The sequence below is a fragment of the Pseudochaenichthys georgianus genome, chromosome 1 (genome assembly GCF_902827115.2).
Source record: "Pseudochaenichthys georgianus chromosome 1, fPseGeo1.2, whole genome shotgun sequence".
NCBI classification, from domain to species: domain Eukaryota; kingdom Metazoa; phylum Chordata; class Actinopteri; order Perciformes; family Channichthyidae; genus Pseudochaenichthys; species Pseudochaenichthys georgianus.
The window spans coordinates 47,125,177-47,138,422 of NC_047503.1; the positions used below are offsets into that span (position 1 = coordinate 47,125,177).

Below are 13,246 nucleotides of genomic sequence, written 5' to 3' on the forward strand. Positions count from 1 at the left end.
TGCGCAAAATGCGTATATGAAGTAATCTTACCCTCGTGAGGGCGCGCTCATGTGATTGGCTTAGAATGAAGGAGACATCTGATTGGCTATAGATAGAAAAAAATTACAAGTACGAATCGGCTGACCGTCAGGGGAGTCTCAAAAAACCCACACACGAATGCAAAGCGATCCGTGCACAGAAAGCTGTTTGTGTTTGTAGGTTCAGGGGATTTAAACGGGAAACTAATAAGTGAGGATCAAAAATACATATGTAAAACTTTTTTCTGTATTTGGATTTTATTTACATGTTTATGAAACGGAATACATTTGTGTGTGCATTGAAAAACACAAGTATGGATCCGGAAATACAAGTTTGAATCCTTCTGTGTGCATGTGTGTATTATGAGACTGTTCTGAGCCCATAGTATGCTCCTTTAATCCTTTCCTCCTCCGTGGGGAAGAGAAAAGAAAAAACTTCCTCGCTACCGTGGTGTCGATAGTGAGGGAGCGAGCTAGCAACGGGTGTGTTGCTAGCTTGAAAAAATCAGACCTACGTTACTTTCCGGGGAAGAGAAGGGCGAGGTCGATTTCAATACTAACTGGCGTTAGTATTACCGTCTTCCTGCAAAGCAGAAGGAGTAGCCGGCGAGCGCCCGTCGACCGAAATGGATATTTGGGTTCAGTCTGTGGACCGTTAAGCTTGTCCGGCTACTATAGAGATGTGCTCTGAAGCGAGAAGAGGTGTTTGAATGACGCATGCGTCGTGGCGCAAGCTACTTATAGGGGGTGATTTCCCTGACGCTGACGTCAAGATCACCAGCCAATCAGGATTGGCATAATGAGGTTGATGTTTCTGTTTGCTCCGCGATGAGGCGCATCCCATAGTGAGACATCGAACGGAGTGTTATGAATGAGAACAAGAAACAGACATATTGTTGTGACATTCCCAAATGTCATCTATCAGTAATAACTGATATTAAATATTGATGTTAAATGATGCTCCTGTCTGCTAACATGCTTGTTTATACTCATTTAGGTTTGACATGTTTAATTTCACTATGAAAATCAGGACAGAAAAGCTCCTTGTATCAAGAGACAGGCTGATAATTCACTGAGGCATCTGAATTCCATATTGCTCCAATCCTCGTTTCAGTCAGCATGTCTCAGATAAGCAAAGGCTCAGAGGGGGGCTGGTGAAATGTCAGAGAATGACAATGAGTATTTTGAAATTGCAGCCAGCCATCTGGATTAATGTGCACACGGATTCAACCTGTTTTCCTCCCTTCCTCAATGAGAAACTTTGAAACTTTAGCAAAAAGATATTTCACACTACATGTTCGAGGCGGCTGTTGTGTATAAAAAAGAAACAGACACAGAATGGGGAGACGTAGTTGTTGTGCTACTAAGCCAACAGCGGAAGTAGTTACAATCCAGAGTAATTATCTTTCCTCTGTAAATTGGAGGTTGAAACTAAATGCTACTGTGCTTTCTCCATGTGCTCACGGATGTGAAAGATCTTGGTAAAAAATTATAAACAGCAGTCGGGCCATTTCTGCTTCATGCGTCACTGAACAACTGCCTTGAATGAAAGGAAGCCCTTCTCCATGCTATTTTATACATCCATGGTCATGACATATTTGCTGTTGAGTGCCAGCATAGAGTCACACACTAGGGCAGCATTATAATAATAATAATAATAATAATTCATAATAATAATTCATTTTAATTAGAGGCGCCTTTCAAAGTAAGGACCTACAGTAAGGACACTTTACAATTCATACAATATTCTAAGAAAAGGTTTAAGACTGTACAAAAGGACCGTAACAGGGAACATGTTGGGAAACAGGGGACATAGCACTACAGTGAGTAGGCTGATCTGAACAAGTGGGTTTGAGGAGGGTCTTGAATGTGGTGATTGTGTCAGACTGTCGGATGTGAAGGTTATGAAATAGATTAAAGAAAAGATTATGCCTGCATTGATTTATTCAGATCTTCTTAATGGCAGTACAGCAGACTATCTGTGTAAAAAAGGAGCAACAGACTGCCTTGAATCTGCTGTGAAAAGGAAGAAAATGTGTCGTTGTCATGACCAACATGGCGCTTTGAATGTTCACCTCTGTCTGTTCAAACACTCTGTTCTCTGATGCAAAAGGACATTAGACACAGCTCAATGTCCTTCAGGCCGGTGGCCCAGCATGCCAGCAGCCCCCTGCAGGGGAGGGGAAACATAAGACTATGAAATGAGAGTACTGGATCAATGGGACACATGTAATGTATGCATGCATGGTGTTCATCAAGTTGACAGCAACATTACTGCTGCTTTAGTTGGTCTGTTTGAACAATGTAAGTGTAGTAATAATGTCTCTGTCAGTATAAGCCCTGTGCCACCAAGCTATTGCTCCAGCTATCACATTTTCAATTCTCGCATGGCACACATACCGTTTATGATGATAGCGTTGGCAGATTTCCAAGACAAACATATTTAATCTAAAATAAAAAAAGACCTCCTTGTTTATAGACCGAGGTAGACAAAGGTAAGCTAATAATTTCTCACCGGCAACTGTCGATTTTTGTCAGTCAAAATGTCAATTGTGCAAATAGCCTGCTAGCTAATAAAGCTAACATTAGCCCCATGAGGTTTGTGGAAATTGCGCTCTATTGCTAACTTTTCATTATTTCCCACACTTGTTTAAGCCCAAGAAAGCGATCCTAAATATGCCCTTGATTGACAACATTTGTATTGTTCTAAAAAGTTAGATTTAGGCTGGCTGAGAAGTGCAAACAAGAATTACAAAAGTGTGAAACACTTTAACAAAGCTTGAGACAAATTTACATTTTATAAAATAAAATTACATTAGCAAAACACTTTTACCAAATAAAAAACTATTTAATATTAATAAAAACAAATTAACAAGACGCGAAACACTTTTACAAAGCTAGAGACACATTTACATTTTATAAAACAAAATTACATTAGCTAAAACACTTTTACGAGAACTGAGACAAATTCACAAGTCCCGAAACAATTGAACATTTCCCGGAACAATTTAACATTTCCCAAAACACTTTAACATTTGCCGAAACACTTTAACAAATACGCTCTCGTGTGCACGAGAAAGTTACCGGTTCGCCAAGTAGGAAGTGGAACTATGCCTTTTACACACCACTTTCGCTGTTTACCTTCATTATAACAGCTAAAGAGTGACTCAGGCTGCTTAGTTTTAACCACACACACCTATCTCGTGCGCACGAGAAAGTATATCGTGATGAGCAAAACCGTGTCACTTGGCCCAGGTGGTTTCCACAGAACGGACAAAACATGTTTAACGACAATAAACACACTCGTGCCGTCCATACTGTAGGTACCGGCAGTCTATCCACCAAAACAAACTTAAAGTGGACCTATCATGCTATTTTTAGGCAATAGCATAGGTCTCAGATATATAAAAAACATGTCTATGAAGTGTTTTGCCCAGATCACCCATTCTAGCCATGCCTCATATCCCTCTATTTCACTTCCTGTTTCAAAAGTGCTGATTTGGGATATAAAGCTTTAAAAAAAAGAAGAAGAAATTGATAAAAAAAAAGGAGGGGGCTGAGCTCATGTGGGAGATGCTACCGGCAGATACTGCGGTGATGAAACGCCATATCATGGATTATCAAGGATTATTTCTGAAACAGTATGGAGCTCAAAGGCTTTCTCTCTTTTTCTGAACTCCAGCAGTATTATTTTAGATATGTTATATGTTTAACTGCTATGACTGTCATCTCTGCTCTGTGTCATTGTGTTGTCTCCTGGGTTCTGTAGTGCCCGGAGTCTGTCTTTTTGTTTTCTTCCTCCCCACCCCCATCCCCTCAGGAAGCCTTTTGCCTCCTGTCAGGTCATCATTGGAAATAAGAATTTGTTCTTAATTGATTTTCCTGGCTAAATAAAGGTTCTACTACTACTACTACTGTCTTACCGGTTATATCACAAGGTGAGTTCCTTTTTATTTCCTGCTTCTTCACACACATGCTCTGTCCAGTACAGGTTAGCTCTGAGTGTTAGCGATGCTAATGTAAACATGCACCGACCATATTACGTCCAAAACAGTCGGGCATTGTTTCTGATAGCATCGTTTCTGATAGCAACGTTTCTGATAGGGCCGTGGGTGTAAAGCCAGCCTACATTTCCGATATTACGTCATATCGGACGCAAATCTGGATCAGCTCCGTTGTAGCCCCGTTTTTAGAGATTTGGGTACGGAGGAAAAGAGAGAGGGTTTTATTTTCTGATGCTGCGTGAGTTCCCTGACACACCGGGGACACATATTTATGTATAAAAGACATCAAAAAGTGCATTTTGCATGATAGGTCCCCTTTAAGTTTGTGTCAATCACTTGCACGTCATTTCAGTTATGATGGACATTCCCTTTCCGGTTTGATTCTCTAGTTTGTTATAAAATGTAATTTTGTTTTATAAAATGTAAATTTGTCTCAAGCTTTGTTAACATGTTTCACACTTTGTCATTCTCGTTTGCACTTCTCAGCCACCGTACAATGCTTAAAAAGACAAAAGCTAACAATAAAAAAAATTGAGAACTTTATAAAAAAATTCATACATGAAGTTTTACAATTTGTCTCCTTTCAAAGCATTTTTTTTCTTTTACCAGTCATGAAGATCAGGACTGTCCATGTCTGTCCACTTCCAATGTCCTCCTCCTTTGTCCCAATCCTTCTCATAGTGAATGATGGTCTGCCACGATTGCGCCTGACCTCAGTAACCGGTAGCATAATTGACAGCTGTCGGAGAGAGGACATGGAGGGACACAGTGAATTAGCAATTGAATCCAATCTGCTCTGACCTTCTGATCAATGCTCTGGCATTTGGAGTTGGCGGAGTGAACACCTGTGCTCAGTTCACAGGCCCTGATAGATAACACAAGGAGGTGCTTCCTGGCTGGACTATCGATGACTTTTACTCCCACATCAATTCTTCTGACTCCTAGGGGTTTCAAGTATTCAGTAAAAAAAAGTTGCAGCTTTGGCAGAGCAGGGGTACAAACTGAGATTTGGAGGGGGGCTTATTTAGAGCAGTGCTTCCCAAACGGATTCTGCAGCAAAAATAAAAATGTTTGCAGTTCCCAAGTTTTTCCTCATGCATGTCTGTGCCTTGCCCGATCTGGAGCTAAGGGTTTATTTGGTACTTTCGTCAGCTGCATGTGCAGTTCAATTACCTCATTATCTTTTATTGACATTTTACATTTGTTTACACTTAATTAAATGGGTGTGTTGCTACTATGATGTTATTTTACTACGTTTCAATCCATTAATCATCTTGTGAATACGTAAGTCATGAGTATAATAGTTGTTTGTCAAATTTCACTTGGCATTCATTTATAAGAAATAAACGTTATATTAGGGATAAGAGTGGTAGGCCTACACCTGGTAAAATGGCTATATTGCACGAATATGAGATGTTGGTTTTAAACTTTGGAGGGACTTCGGCACAAACTCTTTAAAACCACTGATGTACAGTACGGAGCTGTTAAAAGCAGGGCGTGTCTTGTCTCTCACCTAAAAATGTAAAAGTTAATAGTACAACAGGATATGCTTTTGGAGGTTGTCTACCTAACAGAGAATCTACACAATAGCTAAGCACTTGCCAGACAGTATCATGCTCAGAATGATGGGGAAGCAGCCTGGGATTGCATATTTGTAGGATTATCCAAACAAATCCCTCACTACCCTCCTCAGAGATATTGCCAATATGCAGTGACCCTGTTGTTCTCCCTCTCTCTTACTGAAATAAATAGCTGTGCATATTTCACCGGGTTGTGGTATATTCCCGCCTTTAGCTCTAATTAGTGAGTAGATGAGAGAGTTGTACACAGTTACTCCAGGACATGTTGTTCTTTTGTTGTTGAGTTTAGGGAGGATATTTCACAGTCGCTTGTGTCATCAATGGGCTTCACTTCTTTGTGGTATAGACTCGGGATCACAGCATCATCTCTACGGTAACTCATGTTCAAAGCTGTGGAGCTGAGGACACAGCTTTACAGTACTGATGAATGACGTGTGTGCTGAAAGGATCTGGTTGATTGATGGTTGCTGGCTGTTCTCTGTTTTGTAACAGGATCATGACGTGTGCTGGGAGGAAATAGGTTTTTCAAAGCTGCAGATCCCTTTGTTCTTATGTCCTTACGTGCTGCTTAACTTTCAGCCGTATAGGGACGGTCAGTCTGGCACATATACAGTCTATGGTCTGGCTTTTATCTGTATTGTCTCCTGAATATTACATTTACATTGAAATTTGAATAGGATTTTGGTTATGGGCAACTCACAATACTTCTTGTATGTTTCGGTAATTCCTGAACTTCAACAAGCACTCCGGTCCCGATCCCAGCTGTTTTTATCACTTTTTTGTGTCAGCGTTTCTGTTGTGAGTTCTTGCAGCGTTTAGTTTATTTAGTGCTTTCAGTAAACCCTGCACATGTTTCGTCAAGTTGGTGAGTGTTTTCTAAATGCTTTGCATGTGTTTCTTCATTTGCATGTGTTTGTATATTATTGCATTACTTTTTCTTTACTAAAAGACATGTCCTCAAAAAGGCCCTTCTAAAAACACTAAGCTGAAAAAGAAATCCAAACTTTAGCAGAGGAATAGGAAAGCCGACAGTTACGAACCAAATAGATAAACATGTTGCAGCTTATTACTGTAGTTACATTAGGGGCTTACTGTGTGTTTTAACACAGCACATCTAGGCAGAGGATTCCCCCACTGGCAACATTGCACATGCAACCGCTGCCATGCCTCGCAGGATATCATCATCAAGTGCACGCGTCTCTGGAATTTCCTCTCAGGCCGCTGGAACTGGAATGTGTTTTTACTACTGAAACTCTGGCAGCACGATCTCCTCTAATTTCCCCTGTGCATGTGAACCAAACTGGATAATGCTATCCATGCCAAACTGTGTCCTTAAACTCTGCCTTACCCTTCATTCCTTCCATAAAAGTCTTATCTTTTTATTTTCCATCTTCTCCGTGTTAATAAATCCTTAGCAAACTATATTCCGGGTGCAATTTGCATTTCATCATCTCTCAGATTGGGTCTTTTGTCTAATTCCCTTTCATATTACCTTTCTGTCTTTGTGCACCGTTATAAGCTGCACATTTTGGGCATTCAGTCTTCCACAATGACCTGTGCTCATTGCAGCGAACCCACATCAATAAGCTAATAATTCAACCTCTGTCCTGATGGGTGCTGATGTATGTACTAATCACCTTTGTCCTGAGATGGAACCTATTGAAAATCAGTAATGTATTCATTAACTTAATTGAATACAGAGTGCAATGTGTGCAACCTTGAGTAAGATCAATTATCACTCAAATCTAATTTATTTGATATGTTTCACTGTATTGAATAAATGATATCTGTTGCATGTTAGATATTTGATTGAACTTGCACGACACCATGTACAATTTGAGTCACTTGACCTTGCACATTACATGAACAATAATGTCAATAAAGAAATGGATACAGTATAAAGCACAGGTGTTAACAGCAAGCTAAACATTTCACCGTTCATATGTTTTACCTTCCTTAGTGGTCCGACGGTTCTCTACATCAGCAGGACGTTTTTAAGGCAAAGGACCACTTTCATCAAAGTGAGACGGAGCAGGGTCCTTCTACTACAAGGGTAGAAAAATGTATATTAAATTACAATAACATGTTAGGTAGTCTACATGTAAACATACCGTTTATGCAATACTTATATGCAAAAATGACATATACACAACATATACCCTTATCTATAAAGTTTGCCATTATGGATAGATGTCACACAGTGATTTAGCCAACTCACATAATTACTTGAGGACTCATACAGGAGACAGTTCAATTAATGTTGCGTTAATAAATTGTGTGTGGTTTTTGTTTCATTAATAGTCTTGATTATAGCTCAGTTGGTAGAGCTGGCAGCCCATAAACGGAGACTTGGTCCCCATGCGAAGGACCGGACAATTTATCGCGTGTCATCTCCCCCTTTCAACGCTGTCACTCCAACAAAGGCACTGGTTTCCAGAAAAAATCTTTAAAAAAACAAACCTCATGGACCCTCTGTTGAAAAACGCATACTCTACTGATGTGTAAGGTTGAAAAGTGAGGCAACCAGATTTACAATAACCTCAAGGGCACCTGAACAAATGTATTCATGCAATAAAATACAAGGACATTGGTGGACGTGAGTTATAATGAACATCAGTCTACACCTACAGCATGGAGATAAAAGGTATATAATCAAGTAAAGCTTTCAAGCATATGTGTCATGTTCAAAAACACTATCGTACTCTGAGGACCCTCTAGAGAGCTCACGTTTGAACCCCTGTTAAAAGTGCATGCTCGACAGATGTCACCCCTTCATTAGTCTTATAACATCACCTTGTAAAGAGGCCATCTAAAGGAATTGGTGTTAAGGTATTTACTTTTATCAGAATCACCATCACATTCTCACGTGAGACCACTAAAAAGTGAGGTAACCAGTATACACATACATATAACAGCATGTACAATATCTCGAAGGGCACATAAAAATGCAACAATATATAAAGGACATTGGTGAAAGTGAGTTACAGTGAACAGACCCTCTGTGGGGATAAATGGTTTATAATCATTACATTTTGTGCCCCAGCATGAAGCTTTCAGGCGTGTGTGTGTGTGTGTGTGTGTGTGTGTGTGTGTGTGTGTGTGTGTGTGTGTGTGTGTGTGTGTGTGTGTGTGTGTGTGTGTGTGTGTGTGTGTGTGTGTGTGTGTGTGTGTGGGTGTGTGTGTGTGTGTGTGTGTGGGTGTGGGTGTGTGTTAATGTTTGGTGATTTTTTTTTTTGCCGTTTTGCTTCTAATGGTTATGTGTTCTTTATTGACCTTAATCACTGCACTCAATCTTTCCCGGCCTTGCTCCCAAACACATCAGTGATTTTTGCCCTGGTATGTGCTCTTCTCCGCTGATGGAGCTCTGATGGCTGCTCACAGGTCATGCTGAGTGACAAGAGTGATTAGGCTTTTTCCTCCCGTCACCATGGGAACTCTCTGCTTACTTAACTCAGACAGCTATCTAACCTCAATTAATCTCGTCTTAAACCTCACTTTTTGTAAAAAGCTTTAAATATTATTTTTTATTTATACATTCTTATTTGCTCTTTATCTGATTATTTGTTGTTGTCTTTTCTTCCTCACTGCTTATGTCCTTTGGCTTTTTATACATTTTATCTGCGTAAAGCTCTATTTAACACTCTTAAGAAAGGTTATCTACTATATAATTAAAGGTTGTTATTACTATTTATATTTTAGTAGTCATTTCTGGCCATTTTCTAGGCTCTATGGCCCCTGCAAATAAAAAAAATTGGTTAATCTACATGTATATATCAATGTTTTATTGATAAAATACTAAATATGAGAATGTATCCATGATATTTGATGTCTTTAATGCATCCTGATTTTATTTCCTTCCAAATGTACTTTATTGAGTCCAGAATCAAAGACACATAATTATCATTGAGGCAAAAATACCATTTAATTGTGCCTATAAAAAACTAAATATGGTCTGACTCTGCCCTTAGTGTGATCTAGTTGTGTTTGATGTTGTTTTCCCAGTTCTGTTCCTGAAAGGCCCCCTGTCCCCTTTTCATCCACTAATCCCTCCGCTCCGCTCGATGATGCTGCTACCTGATGGTGACAGAGACGAGGACGCCTCTCTGTGATGAGAGAGGTACAGAGAGGCCAGTTGCCACATCAGCAGGGTGCATAAGTGCATTACACATCGCCATTAAGGCTGCTGCAGCTCTGGTGGCCATGCTGTGATTATTTAGAAGTCGATCCCCTGGTATCAAGCAGGGCCGAGTCGTTCCTCTGTGGTTGGTCAATACGGCTTGTCAATCACAACAAACCAATTAAGAGTTGACGACAGACGTAAAATATCCACAAACAGAACATTAAAAGTTCGTCTCGATGTATTTTTGCGGGAAGGGGGGTTTGTGTTCTGTCCCATGACCTGGCTCTAAGCAGTCTCTCAGACATAACAAGCATAGTCTGGTACCACACACATTTAGGCAAATGCCACCCTGTAGCCTACTTGATCAATACAACCAAATAAGATTATTTTTTTATTTTTTTCAGGAACTGATGAGCAGAGTCATTTTTGGACAGAGCTAGATGTTACCGTATTCCCAGTATTTGTGCTAAGCTAACACGCTGTAACCTAGTATTTAAAGAAAGTTGCGCTCATCTTCTCATTTACCTTTAGCCGAGAAAGAACATTATTGTATTTTCCAAAATGTCAAAGAAATACTTTAAGAATAAGATCGACTGAATTTCAAGCCAACACTTTAGTTTAGGGTGGATAGTTTAGCAGGGTGACTGTCACCTTGAGTTGCTTAGTGAATCTTTGAGCAGCCGATCATTCATGAATGTTTGAAAAAAAGAGGAGATGTGGGGAATCGTATGTCATTTTGAATATCATATGAGAATACATGTTTTCTATCAGATCTGGAGAACCCATTCTGGAGCACCACCATATAACTGCTTTCAGATAATATATGTCACATACACATAGGGTTGCCCACTCCTTGTAATAACCTTGTGGTGCATCAGTTAAGGAATGAGATATTAACTGAGGCTGAGGAGGTTTTTTTGATGAGGGCTCAATGAAATTGAAACAGCCTTGAAATTCAATGATGAATTATTGCCATTTAATAGCATGGTTTCACTCCTCTATTACAGCGGTTTAATATATGCTAATTGTCATGCATAAATGTGCAAAGTTTCAGCAGTTATACTCAAGAGTACATACTGTGCTAATAGACGAGAAGTGATTTTAAAATAAAACCCATGTGGAGTCCATTCTCTGGATTTGTAATCCCATTCTCGTGGATGTGATATCTCAGGAACGCTTTGAGGACATTTCTTTAAATGTTGTACACATGTCCATTTTAATCAGGGATGAACGGATCAATGTCACTGTGACATCCTAATGTTATGCAAACACACATATCTCATCGCCATAACTCAGGAACAGAAGGGAAGGTTGTAAGCAATCTTTCGCATTTTAATAAGATATTACTCTGACTTACTGGATGCAGTTTGCAGGTTAAAGGCCTGCCTTTGGTCGCCTATTTTAGCTGCACTGTCCTCCCTTTACTTTGAGGTCTTCACTCCATATTCTTTGAGTCCGGATAAACATGGATGTAAACGGAAAGTTGACGTGTTGGCGGAGCATTCACGGTAATTGTAGCTTACTAATAAGCTGCTCTTGAGTTGGATCGACACCTCTTTTTTTCTCTGTGGGCAATCAATGACCTGTTCTCAGTGAGAGGGCTGGAGCTTCTTGATGAATCACAGAGGCAGTGGTTAAAGAAACAGAGTGGGGGTCTCGCTAAGCTGATTGCAACATGGAAAGTCCAATTCCAATGATTCCCAAAGGCAGTTTTTATATTGTGGTGTGTTCATTGGTGAATTGTAAACAAGCATTTTCTTTTGCGAATCCGTTTTTTGGCACCATCTTTTTATGATTAACCGAGAGGATCAAATTGCTGAGAGTAGTAATTTTAATTCTCAGATTGCTTCTGTACCCTTGGGTGATATCTCAACCACACCAGGAAGATTTTTTTTCCGATTTAAAGACAGAAAACTGCAAACTTGTTTATAACTGAGTGAGTGTCATTCAAGCACATCCAAGAGACAAATGTCACATTACAGTGACGGAGCATGGAAATAGGATTTATGCAGGGAAAAATATCTGAGATTAAAAAACTGTGGCGCCCAAACCACGATTTACACAGTAATGAAAAACAGGATTATGGATTTGTTCAAAAGCTTTTTGAATGTCTGACAAGTAAGCAGCAGTAGAGTGAAACATTGTGCAGATACTTAATACACAACATCATTCAATGTCCTTTCAATAAGTGCATCTTGCAGCCTTTTTTGGTCTTGGTTGATCCATTTTAATTGTCTTTACTTTAATCTTGGCTAGATTTTCCCACTGATTACCCAAAGCTGATTATCATGCATTCATATCCAATTTGGCCACCAAAACATCCACCTCTTGATCGTTTAACATCACAAGCTGCTTATTCCTGTTCTCCAACTTCCTCTTAATATGACAAGATTTATATTTTGCTGATTTTACACCAATGTAATGGTTACGCATGTCTATTAAGAGATTATACGACTTCTGCTTCAAGAGCCCCTTCTAATAGCAGAGCCTTTTCCACCAATTATAACTGTATACATATAATTAAATCAATTATTTGACATAAGTGTCTCTGACTGAGCTAATGTAGCATATTAATGTTGTTGCTACAAGGCTAGAAATGAGAGCAAACGTGTTGAATAATGCATGAACACTCCCGACTCTGAACAACAGGAGGTTTTTACTCTCCAATTTTGCAGACATCGTGTGAATGCAGCGATGACATACACGTAGATAGAAAACTACAGTGTGTTTTACAATATGCTGAAACGAAACACAGTAATCAAGCATAAAACTGTGAAACATGCTGACAATGTGTTTGCAAGCCTGAAGTGCTTATGATAGCAGGGAGTGTTATCACTACAGGTCTAATGCTCCCTCCATCTTTATCAGGGGCTGAAGAGAGATAGAGGAGAGCTCATCATTCAAGACCTTGCCATCCATCTTTCCCTCCCTCTATCTCTATCTGATTCTGTCCATACCTCTTTCTGATTCCCTCTCTCAATCTCTTCCTCTTTGCATTGCCAGGCCCTGCTGAGGCCAGAAACAGCCATGTGGATTCGGGCGGCTTCGAGCCAAGCCGCCTCCAAGGGAAATTACCTCGAGCTTGCTGAGCATTTAATGAGGTTCACAATGATTTATGTTGCCTTATGTACAGAAAATAGAATATGGGAGCCGCATATATTGGCTTGTTACTGATTAATTCCACACTCTAATTTCAGCCTGGATACATTTAAATATTCTATCGACAGCGCTGTGATGTCCTGTGCTTATTGCTTAACAAGGAGGGAAATTAAAGTTCTACCAAATTACGCACATGGACACCTGTCTGAGTGTTGTTTTGTTCAGTTTCTCTTTTGTTTGAGAGGATTTCTAGGTTGAAAGGTCTTGTGTCAAATGAAATAGTCTCATCTCTGCCAAGTCACGCTGAACTCTCCATCCCTTTCGGCCTCTTTTTCTCACGTCTCATCACACAAGTCGATTAAGTTTCCGTAACAGTGCCTTGACCGCACACATATGCGCGCTCACACACAGCAGTAAGATGTTTA

The 13,246-nt window shown here is 39.8% G+C and overlaps 1 long non-coding RNA gene across 3 annotated transcripts in view; it reads right to left on the reverse strand.

Annotated features, from left to right (window-relative positions):
- Positions 1 to 13,246, reverse strand: part of LOC139434840 (uncharacterized) — an 89,205-nt gene that overhangs the window by 11,856 nt on the left and 64,103 nt on the right. For all 3 annotated transcript variants that reach the window (XR_011644149.1, XR_011644151.1, XR_011644150.1), the window contains 2 exons: positions 7,554 to 7,647; positions 4,629 to 4,761 (listed from right to left, as the gene is read on the reverse strand). This is a non-coding gene — a long non-coding RNA (uncharacterized lncRNA). The remainder of the gene's footprint in view (positions 1 to 4,628; positions 4,762 to 7,553; positions 7,648 to 13,246) is intronic.